Source organism: Doryrhamphus excisus, chromosome 21, assembly GCF_030265055.1.
Source record: "Doryrhamphus excisus isolate RoL2022-K1 chromosome 21, RoL_Dexc_1.0, whole genome shotgun sequence".
NCBI classification, from domain to species: Eukaryota; Metazoa; Chordata; class Actinopteri; order Syngnathiformes; family Syngnathidae; genus Doryrhamphus; species Doryrhamphus excisus.
This window is the reverse complement of record NC_080486.1, coordinates 847,247-862,500: the sequence shown is the minus strand read 5'-3', so window position 1 is coordinate 862,500 and position 15,254 is coordinate 847,247. Positions and strand designations below refer to the sequence as shown.

The 15,254-nt window shown below is 43.7% G+C and overlaps 1 long non-coding RNA gene across 1 annotated transcript; it reads right to left on the bottom strand.

Moving 5' to 3' along the window:
- Positions 1-2,549: 2,549 nt before the first annotated feature.
- Positions 2,550-15,192, bottom strand: LOC131108548 (uncharacterized). The gene is made up of 3 exons (XR_009120483.1): positions 9,428-15,192; positions 9,120-9,158; positions 2,550-8,890 (listed from the first exon to the last, which is right to left on the bottom strand). It is a non-coding gene; the product is annotated as an uncharacterized LOC131108548 (long non-coding RNA).
- Positions 15,193-15,254: the final 62 nt, after the last annotated feature.

Sequence of the window (15,254 nt, the reverse complement as noted above, 5' to 3'; positions counted from 1 at the left end):
TGGAGTCTGCATGTTCTCCCCATGCCTGCGTTGGGGGGGGGTTCTCCGGCTTTCCTCCCACATTCCCAAAACATAGTGGGTAACATTCTGTCACATGTTGCAGTATATGTACTGTGTGTGTACTCTAGATACTAGATGGGCACAGACAGGTCTGGTTGTCTGGACGGTCTAGTCGGTAGCCCCGCTGACTTTGGACATTATGCGGTTCCCTGACTCCTTATAGGAGAACATGTGTATTTTGCAGTTGCTTATTCCGGAATTGGAAAAGATATAGACGCCCGGAGAAATGTCCCAGCGTGGCTGGCTGAACAGCTTGGTGGGTAATGCCACTGACTTTGGAGCAGGAGACCGGGGTTCAAATCCTGGCAGGTGCTAACTTATAAGAAAATGTGAGTGTTTTGCAGTTGATTACTGAATTGAAAAAGATAAAGACGCCCGGAAAACGGTCCGAGTGTGGCTGGTTGGACAGCTTGGTGGGTCGCACCACTGGCTTTGCAATGGGTGAGTGGGGTTCAAATCCCCGTCAGTTCAGTCTGCCACAACATAGGAGCGTCGGAGGCGGAGCGTCGGCGGCGGAGCAGGAGACGGAGCGGCGGCGGCGGAGCAGGAGACGGAGCGGCGGCGGCGGAGCAGGAGGCGGAGCGGCGGCGGAGGTGGAGCGGCGGAGCGGCGGAGCAGGAGATGGAGCGGCGGAGCGGCGGCGGAGGCGGAGCAGGAGCGGCGGCGGCGGCGGAGGTGGAGCAGGAGCGGCGGCGGCGGCGGAGGCGGAGCAGGAGCGGCGGCGGCGGAGCAGGAGCGGCGGCGGCGGAGGCGGAGCAGGAGCGGCGGCGGAGGCGGAGCAGGAGCGGCGGCGGCGGCGGAGCAGGAGCGGCGGCGGCGGCGGAGGCGGAGCAGGAGCGGCGGCGGAGGCGGAGCAGGAGCGGCGGCGGAGGCGGAGCAGGAGCGGCGGCGGAGGCGGAGCAGGAGCGGAGACCGAGGAGGGTGAGAAGAAGAGTAAAGAGTAAAGAGTAAAGAGTAAAGAGTAAAGAGTAAAGAGTAAAGAGTAAAGAGTAAAGAGTAAAGAGTAAAGAGTAAAGAGTAAAGAGTAAAGAGTAAAGAGTAAAGAGTAAAGAGTAAAGAGTAAAGAGTAAAGAGTAAAGAGTAAAGAGTAAAGAGTAAAGAGTAAAGAGTAAAGAGTAAAGAGTAAAGAGTAAAGAGTAAAGAGTAAAGAGTAAAGAGTAAAGAGTAAAGAGTAAAGAGTAAAGAGTAAAGAGTAAAGAGTAAAGAGTAAAGAGTAAAGAGTAAAGAGTAAAGAGTAAAGAGTAAAGAGTAAAGAGTAAAGAGTAAAGAGTAAAGAGTAAAGAGTAAAGAGTAAAGAGTAAAGAGTAAAGAGTAAAGAGTAAAGAGTAAAGAGTAAAGAGTAAAGAGTAAAGAGTAAAGAGTAAAGAGTAAAGAGTAAAGAGTAAAGAGTAAAGAGTAAAGAGTAAAGAGTAAAGAGTAAAGAGTAAAGAGTAAAGAGTAAAGAGTAAAGAGTAAAGAGTAAAGAGTAAAGAGTAAAGAGTAAAGAGTAAAGAGTAAAGAGTAAAGAGTAAAGAGTAAAGAGTAAAGAGTAAAGAGTAAAGAGTAAAGAGTAAAGAGTAAAGAGTAAAGAGTAAAGAGTAAAGAGTAAAGAGTAAAGAGTAAAGAGTAAAGAGTAAAGAGTAAAGAGTAAAGAGTAAAGAGTAAAGAGTAAAGAGTAAAGAGTAAAGAGTAAAGAGTAAAGAGTAAAGAGTAAAGAGTAAAGAGTAAAGAGTAAAGAGTAAAGAGTAAAGAGTAAAGAGTAAAGAGTAAAGAGTAAAGAGTAAAGAGTAAAGAGTAAAGAGTAAAGAGTAAAGAGTAAAGAGTAAAGAGTAAAGAGTAAAGAGTAAAGAGTAAAGAGTAAAGAGTAAAGAGTAAAGAGTAAAGAGTAAAGAGTAAAGAGTAAAGAGTAAAGAGTAAAGAGTAAAGAGTAAAGAGTAAAGAGTAAAGAGTAAAGAGTAAAGAGTAAAGAGTAAAGAGTAAAGAGTAAAGAGTAAAGAGTAAAGAGTAAAGAGTAAAGAGTAAAGAGTAAAGAGTAAAGAGTAAAGAGTAAAGAGTAAAGAGTAAAGAGTAAAGAGTAAAGAGTAAAGAGTAAAGAGTAAAGAGTAAAGAGTAAAGAGTAAAGAGTAAAGAGTAAAGAGTAAAGAGTAAAGAGTAAAGAGTAAAGAGTAAAGAGTAAAGAGTAAAGAGTAAAGAGTAAAGAGTAAAGAGTAAAGAGTAAAGAGTAAAGAGTAAAGAGTAAAGAGTAAAGAGTAAAGAGTAAAGAGTAAAGAGTAAAGAGTAAAGAGTAAAGAGTTTTTTCCATCATTTTTTCCTTTGTTTTTTTTTGTTGTTTTTTTCAACATTCTTTGTTTTTTTGTTGTTTTTTTGTTGTTTTTTTTCAACATTCTTTGTTTTTTGTTGTTTTTTGTCGTTTTTTTGGTCGTTTTTTGTTGTTTTTTGTCGTTTTTTTGGTCGTTTTTTGTTGTTTTTTGGTCATTTTTTTGGTCATTTTTTTGTTCATTTTTGTCATTTTTTGTTGGTTTCATTTGTCATTTTTTGTCATTTTTTTTGTCATTTTTGTCATTTTTGGTTGGTTTCATTTTTATTTTTTCATGTTTGGTGTTTTTTCATTTTTTAACACCATTTTTTATATTTTCATTTTTGTGAAAAAAAAAATATTTCATTGTAAGTGAATATGTTGTGCTTTGGAGTATGAACTCCTCCTGCAAAGTGCCTGGCCAGTCCTCCCCCTGCCAACCACCTTCCTTGCACTCTAGCTCCGCCCACCAACCACCTGGCAAGCCATCTGGCTCCGCCCTCACCTGCACCTCCTCTTGCCTCCACCACTGCTGGTGTTATCTCGGAGCCACCCATCCATCCACACTAAGCCGTGCGTCTCCATCCCACTCCAAAATCATGGCCATTTGGGATTTTTCCATTGCTCCAGCGAGGATTTGAACCACCATCTCCCGCTCCAATGCCACTGGTGAAACCTCGGAGCCACCCAGCCAGCCACACCAAGCCTTTTCTCCGTGCGTCTATATCTTTTACAATTCCTGACTAATCTACCACAAAAAGCTCCATATGTTGTTAGTAGATATTCCCACTTATGCGGCCCAGGCTTTGAACCCCAGACTCCTGGTCCAAAGGCCGTGGTGTGATCCACTAAGCTGTCCAGCCAGCCACTCTTGTTGACTCCTCTATTCCTCATATCACGCGATAATGTCCCGGTTGGCTGAATACTCCATTTGAAGAAAAGAATTGACTTTTTGCAGTGTTGGAGCTTAAAGTGCTTATGATGCACAAAAAAAGGAAGACAAACCATCAACCGGCAACCATGAACTCACAGCAAAGACAAGCAAGAGACAAACACACTCCCTGACTTTGGTTTGGATACTTCATACTACTTTTAGCTATATACTATTTTTATTAGGAGCTAAACTGTGACTTTATTTTAGTGATGCTGCAATCAATACTGCTATTTGGATTTACTACTTACAAAAAATACTAAACATTCATTTTCTACCACTTTTTCCTCATGAGGGCCGCTCCTCCTCCAAGCAGGCTTCATCGCTTCATGCTCAAAGCTTAGGTAGGACACCAGGCAGACGTGATTGAGCAAAAGCCAGTCAAGCCAACTTCGAGGAGGTCAGGTCCAGACAGGAACGGTTGGCTTCTCAGTGGTGTCAAAGGACGATTGCTGTGATACAACGGCGAGGAGCCTCTGCTCGCCAAAGATGGTGGTTTGGTTGCTATGACCGCCGTTAGCCTCCCATTCAGATGCGATGTCATGGACCCATCTGAAACCAAAGGTGGTTATGCATTATTTGTGAGGCTAAGTCAGAGGCCTTCAAACCAAAGCCTAGATGCTTTCCCACTTTCAAACCATCCTGTCCTGAATACATACATTAGTCCTCAAGAGTGCTCTTTGAGTCTTGACCTGAAAACATGGTGTTTGCCGTGTCCTCTCTCAGGTGCCCCAACCTCTGTCTCCTAGTGTTAGCAGCTTTGAGGAGTACCATGTCGTTTGCAGATAAGCCTGAGGGATGCCCTCAAATCCCGTGGTTACCACAGATGTTAGTTTGTGAAAAGTGCATCTCGTTCTACAAAGAACCAAAGGAAGGTGGATGAGGAAGAAGAAGAAGAGTGTAGCAGGCAAGTCCTCCCGTATGTTTCAGGCGTATCTGACAAACTCAGGATTTTCAACAAAACCGTAAACAAACATGCTACCACTTTGAGACAGAGGTTGGGACACCCCAAAGAGAGGAGACAGCACCACCCCGACATTCAGGTCAAGCCTCGGCGGTCTACCTGCACCTCAAAGAGCACTGTTGAAGGCAAAAAAAAAAGTCTATTTACCTTTACCATGCTTTACCCATGCTAGCATACTTTCATCCTTTCTAAAAAAAAAGACCGATTTAGCCTCTCACAAATAATGCATCCCACCTTGGTTTCCGATGGGTCCATGACCTTGACATCCCAATGGGCTGCTAATGAAGGTATGCCACCCAAAGACCATCGTTGGCAGATCACCTTTATTGTGATTGTATATTGCATACAGCCAAATTTGCAGTTCCAGGCTCCATTGTCCCAACAATCGTATTTGACACCACTACCGTTAGCTGTTAAATACACACTTTTTACTTACAAAATACATACACAAGTTATTTTCCATTTAACACATGTTAGGGGGGCTGGGGCTCCATCTTAAAGATAAGGCTCACCTACACAAGATTTTGATGCTTTAGGGTCGGATTCCAAATTTGCCAGCCTTCCTAGTCCATTATAAACATCTTTCACCCATTGTAATTAAACAGCATTTTCCAATGTTGGCTTTCCTTTTGTGGGAAAAATAGTCCTGTTTGGAACAGAGTGGACCTAGTCACATTGTAGGTGAGAAGTGTTTCCTCACGGATTGTGGTGGGTTCTGGTGGGGGTGGGGCTCAAGGACATAATGGTCCGTGACGACCATGATGGCCATTAAACGTTTGCAAAAAGTTATTTTCAGTATGAAAAACAAAGCGGGTATGTTTAGAGCGCCAAACAAGCTCCTCTGCTCTCACTAGTGTTTGCTGTAGTTGGGAGAAGCGAGGGAAGAGCTTGCAGCTCCACTTCGTGCTCAGTGACTGAGTGACTTGTGCATCCTTTACAGATTCTGCTGAAGTCAGGAGTTGCTTTGTTGAACAAGTATACTTCTGATTGCTCAATACATACAGTAGACCGGAATAAGTGAACGTATGGGAAAACAATGAAGTCTGAGTGTTTGTGCACACATGGCTGGGTGCGTGTGCACGTGCCTGCATAAGTGCACTGTGTGTAAAAGTATGCTAAATACTAAAGTTTGGTCTCCACCTCAGGTACACAGAACACACATGGACACATGTGCTGGCGTGTGCACATGCACACAGCCATGCGTGCACACAGCTCATTGTTTCCCATACATTTCACGATGATCTACTATATTTAGCCAGCAATCAGAACTGTAGACACTAACTAACTAAGATTCTATGTCACCATTGACTTCTGCAAAGCTAGCACAAATCACACGGTCATCGAGCATGACGTGGCGCTGCAAGCTCCTCCCTCCAAACTACAAGAAAAACTAGTAGTGACAGCAGAGCAGCTTGTTTGGAGTTGTAAACCCATTTGCGTTTCAGTGAAAATAACTTTTTGCGCAACGTTCCATGGTCGTCACGGACCATTATGTCCTGAAGCCCCACGCCCCACCAGAACTCTCCACAGCCACGAATGGAAGGAAACATTTATCACTTTCAATGTGAAAATGGTCCAAATTATTCCAAACAGTCAATGACAAATTTAACTTGACAAAATCAAACCTTGAAATTTAAAAAAATATGCAGGTTTGTCGTCAACTTACAATGGGACAATAAAGCTGATTATAATGGAAGACCTGAATTTTATTACTAATCTTACAGTATATAATTAAGCCACATCTTTGACAGAGCCCTAGACCCTAACATTTACAAAATTGAACATTTGCATACAAAAACAGCGACATCAAGTACAATAGGCATTAAGAGGGTTAACATTTAAATATATACACACGTTTCACGCTTCACTGTGTGAAGATATGTGGATGATATCCTGGAAAAAAATAAAAAGGGGACACATTTTGACAGCACAAAAACATCCAATTTACACATGAAGAAGCCAACAATGCAATAAACCTTCTGGACATGAATATAGAGCTCAAGGAGGATGACAGCAGTATCTTTAGTGTAGCTAATACTTACCCACCCCCATAGCGAGAACACTGGCAGACGAAGCACGGCTGCAGGCCAACAAGGCTGGACAGGACACCACGGGGAAAACTTGACAACAGTCTGTCAGAGACAAGGAAATACAATTAGGAAAAAAAACATGGCAACCAGTTACCCTACCATACATGAGGTGCATCAAACAATTCAGAGGGAGGCAATTTCAAGATAAAAGGAACAGGACAGAGTGAGGAAACAGGAAAAAAGTGTGCACACAAGCAACAAAACAGGAACAAGTCAAATCCGCCATTTTCGTTCACTGCAAAAGAGAAAACCACATTATGGACTGGAATGGAGATAACATTGGGATAACATGGATCAAAGAGGCAATTGAGGACCATAAACCTGGACCAGGGGGGCCTTTGTACCCACTCCCGGGATGTGTCCTGGCGGCGTAACTCTGCATCCGCATCAATCAGCTGACATGACGCGTCACAGGAGCGAGCAGCAACAGTCAGGTATGGAAAAGCACTCTTGGTCTGTTAAAAAGAAATTGTATCCAATCCATGAACATCATTGGACTATACAAACTTATTTTCCGTGTCATAAATGTCAACGATAAGGCTCAACTACACAAAATTGCTTGTAAAATGTTATTTTGATGCTGGTCAGACTCCAAATTTCCCACCCTTTTGGGTCCCTCAACAACAAAGTTTTTTCACCCCATTAATTACACAGAATTCCAAATACATTTTCTAATTTCAGGGTTTCATTTTGTTGAAACCAAAATCAACTAATTTGTCATTTACTGTGTGGAACAGATTGGACCATTTCCACTTTGTAGTTTCCTCTCAAATTGTGTGGCTGTGGTGGGCGTAATGGCCCGTGATGATCACGATACATTGGCAAAGGTTATTTTTACCATGGAAAGCTAAGCAAATGTGTTTACTGGTTTTTCTGTCGTAGGGATGATGAGGAACGAGAGAGGAGCTTGCGGTGCCACTTGGTGTTCTGTAGTAGAAGGTGATCTGTGCACGCTTTGCAGAGTCTGCAGACGTCTGTAGTGGCTTAGTTGAACAAGTATACTATAGTTCCGATTGCTCGCTAAATATAGTAGACCATCGTGAATAAATCAAAGTATGGGCAACTATGAGGTCCATGCATGTTCCGTGTGAGTGCATGTGCACATGCCAGCATACGTGTGTAAAATGTGTGTGTGCGCTGTGTACCTGAGGTGGAGAGATTGAACTTATGTCTATGACACACACACACACTAATCATTTTACACAGTACACTCGCACCGTGCACGCATCCACGCATGCATGCAGACCTCATGGTTTCCCACGCCATGAATTCATGGTGCTTCTGCTGTATTTACGACCAATCAGTACTTTAGATACTTGTTCAACACAGCAACTACCGACCTCTGCAGACTCTGCAAAGCATGAACAGATCACGTTCTATCACGGAGCACAAAGTGGAGCTGCCGGCTCCTCCCTCCAAATGCCAAAACAAAAACATGTCAAGTGACAGCAGAGCAGCTTGTTTGGAGTTCTAAACATATTCGCTTTTCGTGGTAAAAATAACTTGTCAACATATGACGGTCATCACGGATCATTATGGCCACCACAGCTAGAGAATTTGAAACAGGAACAGGAAACACCTCTCACCACACAGGATCATTCTTCAGGTGACGGACGCTCCACCTCAAAGAGAACGAGCCCTCCTGAGGACAAATGTACACATTATGGACAAGGATGGTTGGAAGGAGTGAGGGTTCGTTTAGACCAACACCTGGGATCATGCACACAAGATACTTACACGTGATCATGTGATGCATCGTGGCCGCAGGTAAAGCGTGTGTTTACAGAGTTGCTGTATGATACTCACAAGATACCCCCAGCGTAGCACTTGAACCGCACTAAAGAGAAGGTGATGGACTGTACCGAGACGAGTGTGTAGCCAACCTGTGAAGGGTGAGGCAGGTCCGGACAGGTACGGTTGGCTCTTGTGGTGTCTAATGATCCTTGGGAGACAATGGAGGGGCCCTCTGCCTGTCAACGATGCTCATTCGGATGTAATGGTGGTGGTGGGTATGCATCATGTTAGAGGCTAGGGATGAAAGCAACCTGATTTACGAGACACACCAGGGGTTTCCTTCTGGACATGTGACAGCTAGAGAATTTGAAACAGGAACAGGAAACACCTCTCACCACACGGGATCATTCTTCAGGTGACGACGCCCCACCTCAAAGAGAACGAGCCCTCCTGAGGACACATGTACACATTATGGACAAGGATGGTTGAAGGAGTGAGGGTTCGTTTAGACCAACATCTGGGATCATGCACACAAGATACTTACACGTGATCATGTGATGCATCGTGGCCACAGGTAAAGCGTGTGTTTACAGAGTTGCTGTATGATACTCACCAGATACCCCCAGCGTAGCACGTGGACCGCACTAAAGAGAAGGTGATGGACTGTACAGAGACGAGTGTGTAGCCAACCTGTGAAGGGTGAGGCAGGTCCGGACAGGTACGGTTGGCTCTTGTGGTGTCTAATGATCCTTGGGAGACAATGGAGGGGCCCTCTGCCTGTCAACGATGCTCATTCGGATGTAATGGTGGTGGTGGGTATGCATCATGTTAGAGGCCTTGAAATTTAAAAAAATATGCAGGTTTGTCGTCAACTTACAATGGGACAATAAAGCTGATTATAATGGAAGACCTGAATTTTATTACTAATCTTACAGTATATAATTAAGCCACATCTTTGACAGAGCCCTAGACCCTAACATTTACAAAATTGAACATTTGCATACAAAAACAGTGCCATCAAGTACAATAGGCATTAAGAGGATTAACATTTAAATATATACACACGTTTCACGCTTCAATGTGTGAAGATATGTGGATGATATCCTGGAAAAAAATAAAAAGGGGACACATTTTGACAGCACAAAAACATCCAATTTACACATGAAGAAGCCAACAATGCAATAAACCTTATTAGGGATGAAAGCAAAGCACAGCATTGCATGTGGGGGTGAGGTGGTGACATTAACCAAGGCACCACTCCACACACAGCATGTTTATGGGACAGGGTACACAACATTCAATGGTTTACAAAACAAAGTGAAAAGTACAGCAGTGAATACTGAAAGATTGTACCTGTAAATGCATCCAAATACCTGAGTTTCCGGAGTAGCCTTTATGAAGCTCCATGCGATCTTCTCCTGCCTTGCAGACCTTCAAAGTGGCTTTGTCTTTTAGCGGTTTGCAGCAAATTTCTCCAGTACGACCTCTAAAGCCTGGCTTGGAAAAATAAGCTCTGCAATTATGACAGCGGGTAGGTTTATTTACACTAAATAATGAATTTGTTTCTATACATGCCAATCATTTGACCCAGGAGGTGCTTTATTAAGGTGGATTTTTTGTGATGTCGGAGCGCATGTGTAAAGTCAGTGACAATGTTGGAGGCGCGTGGAAAGCCAACACCCAGGCCATGTTGATACTAAGTGATTAGTTTATTGTAGCAGCTGAAGGCCAGACTACAGGCGCTTTGCTATTTCCATGTTGCACCGTGACACGCAGAGTGACTGCATTGTGGGGGAATTTGCGTGTTGCCAGATGGCACGGGGGTGTCAGGGGGGGCTACGGTACACGACCCTACTCATCCTTACCCTTTGCTACCAAAAAAAAAAAGCGCAAAAACACGAGCCGTCTGTTGCAGTTTTCAGCTCAGACGTTTATTGGCAAAGTAACCCGAGGCCAGCATGAAAGCATCTCCTGGTGTGAGGGGAGTTTTCTTTCCCGTCTTTTGCAGCTCCTCTTTTAGGGAACCGTTTCAAAAAGTCAACAAGGGTTACAAAACAGCCATTTCGCTTTCCATTAGATTGAGCATCTCAAAATACAACAAAACTCGATTACAGCCTTGAGCAGACCTTACAAGGCTAAGGGTTGACTGGGTGGAGGATTCCTGCTCTTATTAAGTTAAAGCGGTTTGATTGGCAGACATGGAGCTCTGCCATCTCCAAGGATGGACATATTGGCAGGATCCTTGATGAAACATCTACGTTTGTTTATTTTTTTTACTCTTTCAACACAATTGAGAATCAATTGTACAAAACTAACTTAGTGTGTCACTGCACACAACAGATGAATACAGGAATCCACTCGCCACTTTGCGCTTCACTCCACCTTTTTCTAAAATATATATCAACTCGAATCATGCCGTTTCGTGGTTGCCTACGGCCTACTAAAGGGGACCTTACACGCCAATTTTTGAGCCCTTTGTATTGAGTTGTGGACACCTATAGAGCAGCTACAGTCCATGCCAAAAAGCTTCCCAGATCTTCGAGAATACGCACCTATTCCAGGCTGGATTTCCAAAAGTGTCCGTTTTAATTAATTCAACCCATAGCCTTTAAGCGTTCCCAAAACCTAGTTGTGCTGGACGCGGGCTAATTCCGTAGCTATAGGAATTGGTACTACACGAATAAAGCCACTTAAATTGGTTAGGAGCTACTGGTTGGAGACCCCTGAAGTCTTACCGTGTATTGGATTGGTAATGTAGGTCCGCGTTTGAACATCGGTAGTGGAGATATGTTCATACAGTTGAGGACAAAATTATTATTAAAATTACAGCGAGGTGATGGCGGCTTACCTACAGGTAACCGTGGTGGTGCCACTGCACGAGTCCTGCCGGGTCCTGCTGGGTAGCTGCGGTTTGAGGGCCAAGGAGGAATTCCAACATGGACTGACATTTTGAAGCAAAACGTGATCAGAATATGATACTAAAACAACAGAACAGTGTATTAAAATGAAGACCTGAAATTTGACTTGGCACCGTGATGTGAACATGAGTGAAAGGTTACTCATCCCAAGCCCACACAGCACAAAACATCAGTCCACTGAGAGAACACACGCGTCTGCATAATGAAAGCGTTTCCACCTGTAGCGACAGCGGTCACATGCTGGTCGTTAGCTTGCAGTCCTCGGCTTCTCTGAAGGGTAACCTCAGACACGAGAGCCAGCTTTTCACAGGAAGGAAAAAGAGGGCACTCATCCCAGAATATAAACACTGATCCAATCAGCAGACCTTCGAGTGGCAGGAGTCCTCAGCCCAAATCATGACAGGTCATCTCCAACGCAAGGCCACCGCGTTCCCATTTCCAGGCTGTAAAAAAGCTGGTAAAAGTATTAAGGCAAGACTGATCTTTCCAATCATCCCTTCGTGCTTTAAAAGCCAGCATGGCCGACGCTCGATCCAGCCATGAGGAGCATGACAAAGTGAGTGACGTCTGGGATCCAGACACCCGACCAAGCGACGGCTGATGCAGTAACATCTGAATACATGGAAGCCCTGACGGTTCTCTTCAGCAAAGCAAACCGCACACGTCAAAGATACTCACGTCAAAGCGGGGACAAGCCTCTTCATGGTTGACGTTTTTGTTTATGACACTAAGAGCTTGGCTGCATTCTTCAGGGACAGGAAACATTCCATCCTTCCATCAGTCCTGCACTGAACTTCACCCGATTCCACTGTCATACTAGACCACCTTTCTAAACCCAAATTATTCAAACGTGTATACCGACCATCTGAAGCTAAACAGGAAGCTAAACAGCTAGTCAAGAGTTGACACATGGAAACACCGCCTGCTTGCATCTTGGTGGAACACGGCAAGTTTCAAGCTGGACCATAATTCTATACCGCCTCTCCTCACTAGGGTCGCTGGGGTATGCTGGAGCCTATCCCAGCTGACCTAAACCCTGGACTGGTCGCCAGCCATTACATGCATTGTTTGGCTGCTGATGGAGTGCGGGGCACACCTGGGACACCAAATGATGCAGAGGAGCACCCGTGTCCTCAAGTGCCTTGCAGCTACTCTGGAGACCAGATGCAAAGATCAATGCCCTGCCTCCTCCTCCACCAGTCTATTCGGCATCTGCAGGAGTGTTCCATCAGGGAATCTTTCAACGCAGAGAAATGTGTTTGTCTCGAGGATTGTGGCGGGAAGGTTTCCTTTGTTGAAGGGTGTTTTCCAACTCTGATTCAGCAGCTTTGCAACTTTATAAAAGCACTTTGGTTAGAATAAACTGCCTTATTATAGGAGCAATACTTTTTGAAGTATTTCTAAGCTTCGCCCCAAAAAATTAAATAAAATAAAAAAAGTCTGAAAATAGAGCAAGTGTCATCTGTGGGCCCCCCTGACTGGCTGGTTTCTCCATGTAGGCAGGAGGAAATGGCAGCGCTTACAGCTCAGCGCACAGTCGGGACCACATGAAGGTCTGTGTTGATGTTTGACTGAGACATATTTCCAGACGGCGGCCTGTGCTGTGGCAGGAGATGAGGAACGCGCTACATGGGAAGCCTCCTCGCTCACGCTGCCAACCCCTAAGCCTTTCATAATCGCCCAGGAATTATGCGCATCCCAGTTAAAGCGTTGGTAGCATGACTTATGGCTGTGGTTGTGTTTCCCTGAGAAGTCTGCCAAAAGAAGATGATTTAGTTGGATCACACGTCTGGGGTGCGATGCTTCCTCGGACACTCTTCAAACACACCTCTTGTATTTCCAAGGCAGCGGAATGTGAAGAAGCCCTCACCTAACAGCGACATTTCCAACACGGCAACCGTGACGGCACAGCAGTGTTATGGTCCTCGGGGGAGACGCTCACATCACAAACAACTGCAGGTCTCCCTTTTCATACTTTATTGCATCAACCAAGCCTCACGTCTGGAGGACTGTAAAAAAAAAAAGGGTACATTAATACATTAGGACAGTTTGTAGTGACTATGCATACATTCAACTTGACAACTCACTAAAATACACAAAATGTACACAAAGTTTACATCTTTGAGGAAAAAAACATGTTGCTAAAACCTGGACGCTCCTTTGCTTTTTGCTAAATCTAAGATGACAGATCAATAAAGAATGGCACATAAGAGATCCTCATGCGAGTCAAAATACAATTAGAGATGCACGATAAACCCGTAGCAAAAACGTCCTTTCTCAAGACCGATATGATACACATAACCGATATTATGTCTACTTTAAATTTAGATTCAAGTGTGGTTAATGCACACCCGGAGGGAAGGCCTGGAACAAATTAGGATTTGACCGAGTGTACCTGTTGATTTGGCCGACTACTAGAACATGGCTGCCATCAGGAGAACCAACGTATAGCGCAGAGCGAGGGTAAACTGTACTCAGGCACACACTCCGAGCAGCTGGGTTCCTCCACTCCCCCACCCCCAATTATCATAAAGTGAATGTTTACACATTAGCTCAGGGGAAGTTATGCTAGACCATTAATGTCACAGGCAGGAGGAAAAAAATGAGCGCTTGATTTGCTCACCCACACAATACTTTGGGTATATTTTAATATCAGATTTATCGGTATGATTTCTTACTCTACCAATACTTTGGGTATATTTTTAATATCAGATTTATCGGTATGATTTCTTACTCCACCAATATTTTGGGTATATTTTCAATATCAGATTTATCGGTATGATTTCCTACTCCACATATCGGCCCCATAATTACCATGCACCCCTAAAAACAATCCAACGGTGATTCGTGTCATTTTAATAATCCCTGTGTTGGAAGATCAGAGGCTGAGAACAAGTGGACATTTCCCAGATGCCACTGCTAAAGCCATTAGCACAGGCAAACGCACCCTGTTACTTATTGAACACTTTCCCTTCATTGGGACACGTAGTGAGCGATACCACTTTAGATATTATCTTAAAGACTCCTTTCAAGCTCCACTTTCCCCTTTTATCCTTTCTGGGTGCAAAGCTGTTTGCTGCTGGTACCCGTCCATTTCATTCATCCACTCACGTCATTGAAAAAAGAAAAGAAAAAACACACCAAAGGATTTGGAGGTGAAGGACAATAAGTGGTACCGCTTGCAAGTCGAAGTACAAGTATGATGTTCCCAGCAGATGAGGCGCTTGTGTGGGTGGAATCCAAACCATGTAGCGGAGTGTTGGCTTGGAATGACTTCTCCACAGCAGCATGTGGGATATACACTGTGGACAAAAGTCTTGGGACAACTCTTACAAAATTAGTTCATATCAGTTATACATCAAACTGCATCTCGTTTGGTCCATTTCTGTTCATCGGATGATGCATGAGAGAAACATTTTATGGCCGTATCCAATAATTATGCATGTTTGTGGAGTTGCCATATGTATATAGCTATAAAGTAATCCTTTCTGGCAGTTAATTGTGGGGAAGAGCCGTGACTGTCTCTCCAAACACTGACACCTAGTGGCAAATGTATAATACTACAATCCAACTACAACGATCCAGCCATGAATTTGTATTTTACTTTAAACATTTTATGCTAATTTGTCCATATATAAGTATTTTTTGCCGACTTATGCAGTTTTTTTTTAAGGGGCTGCATTGAACCGCAAAAAAAAAAAAGCGGCGATACTGCCAGGGAAAACTACTCAGGCTTTGGGAACAATTTAGAATAGAATTAATTAGAATAAGCCCCAAAAAGCGGGTGTGAGTAAACTTAACTTGGAAATTGCTTTACGTTGTTACTTATACTGTCAATTCATCATTTTGATAAAAGAATAAATCAGCCTTCATCCATCCATTTTCTATGCCGCTTATCACCAAAAGCTGCGGGCATGCTGGAGCCAATCCCCTTCTGTCAATATTTAAAAATCAAGATTTGGGAACCACTGGCATAAGAGGGATAATATTGTACTGATTGTAATAAAAATGAAGCGCCTAAAATGTCATACTGGTATCGTTGATGCCTTTACTCAATATCGGATCAATACTAATTAGTATTGTCGCCCACCATGAGTGTCCAGCTGATGACCAAAGATTTTTTATGACAAGGACAAAGCTGCTTTAGGAGCAAATGTTGTCCCAATACTTTTGTCCACACTGTTCTGCCCAAGTAGGCCAGCTCAAGCCAAAGTCAATATAATTCCAAGCCTTGATCAATATTCCATGATCGGAGGGACAAGGAAGTCGACTTGACATACTT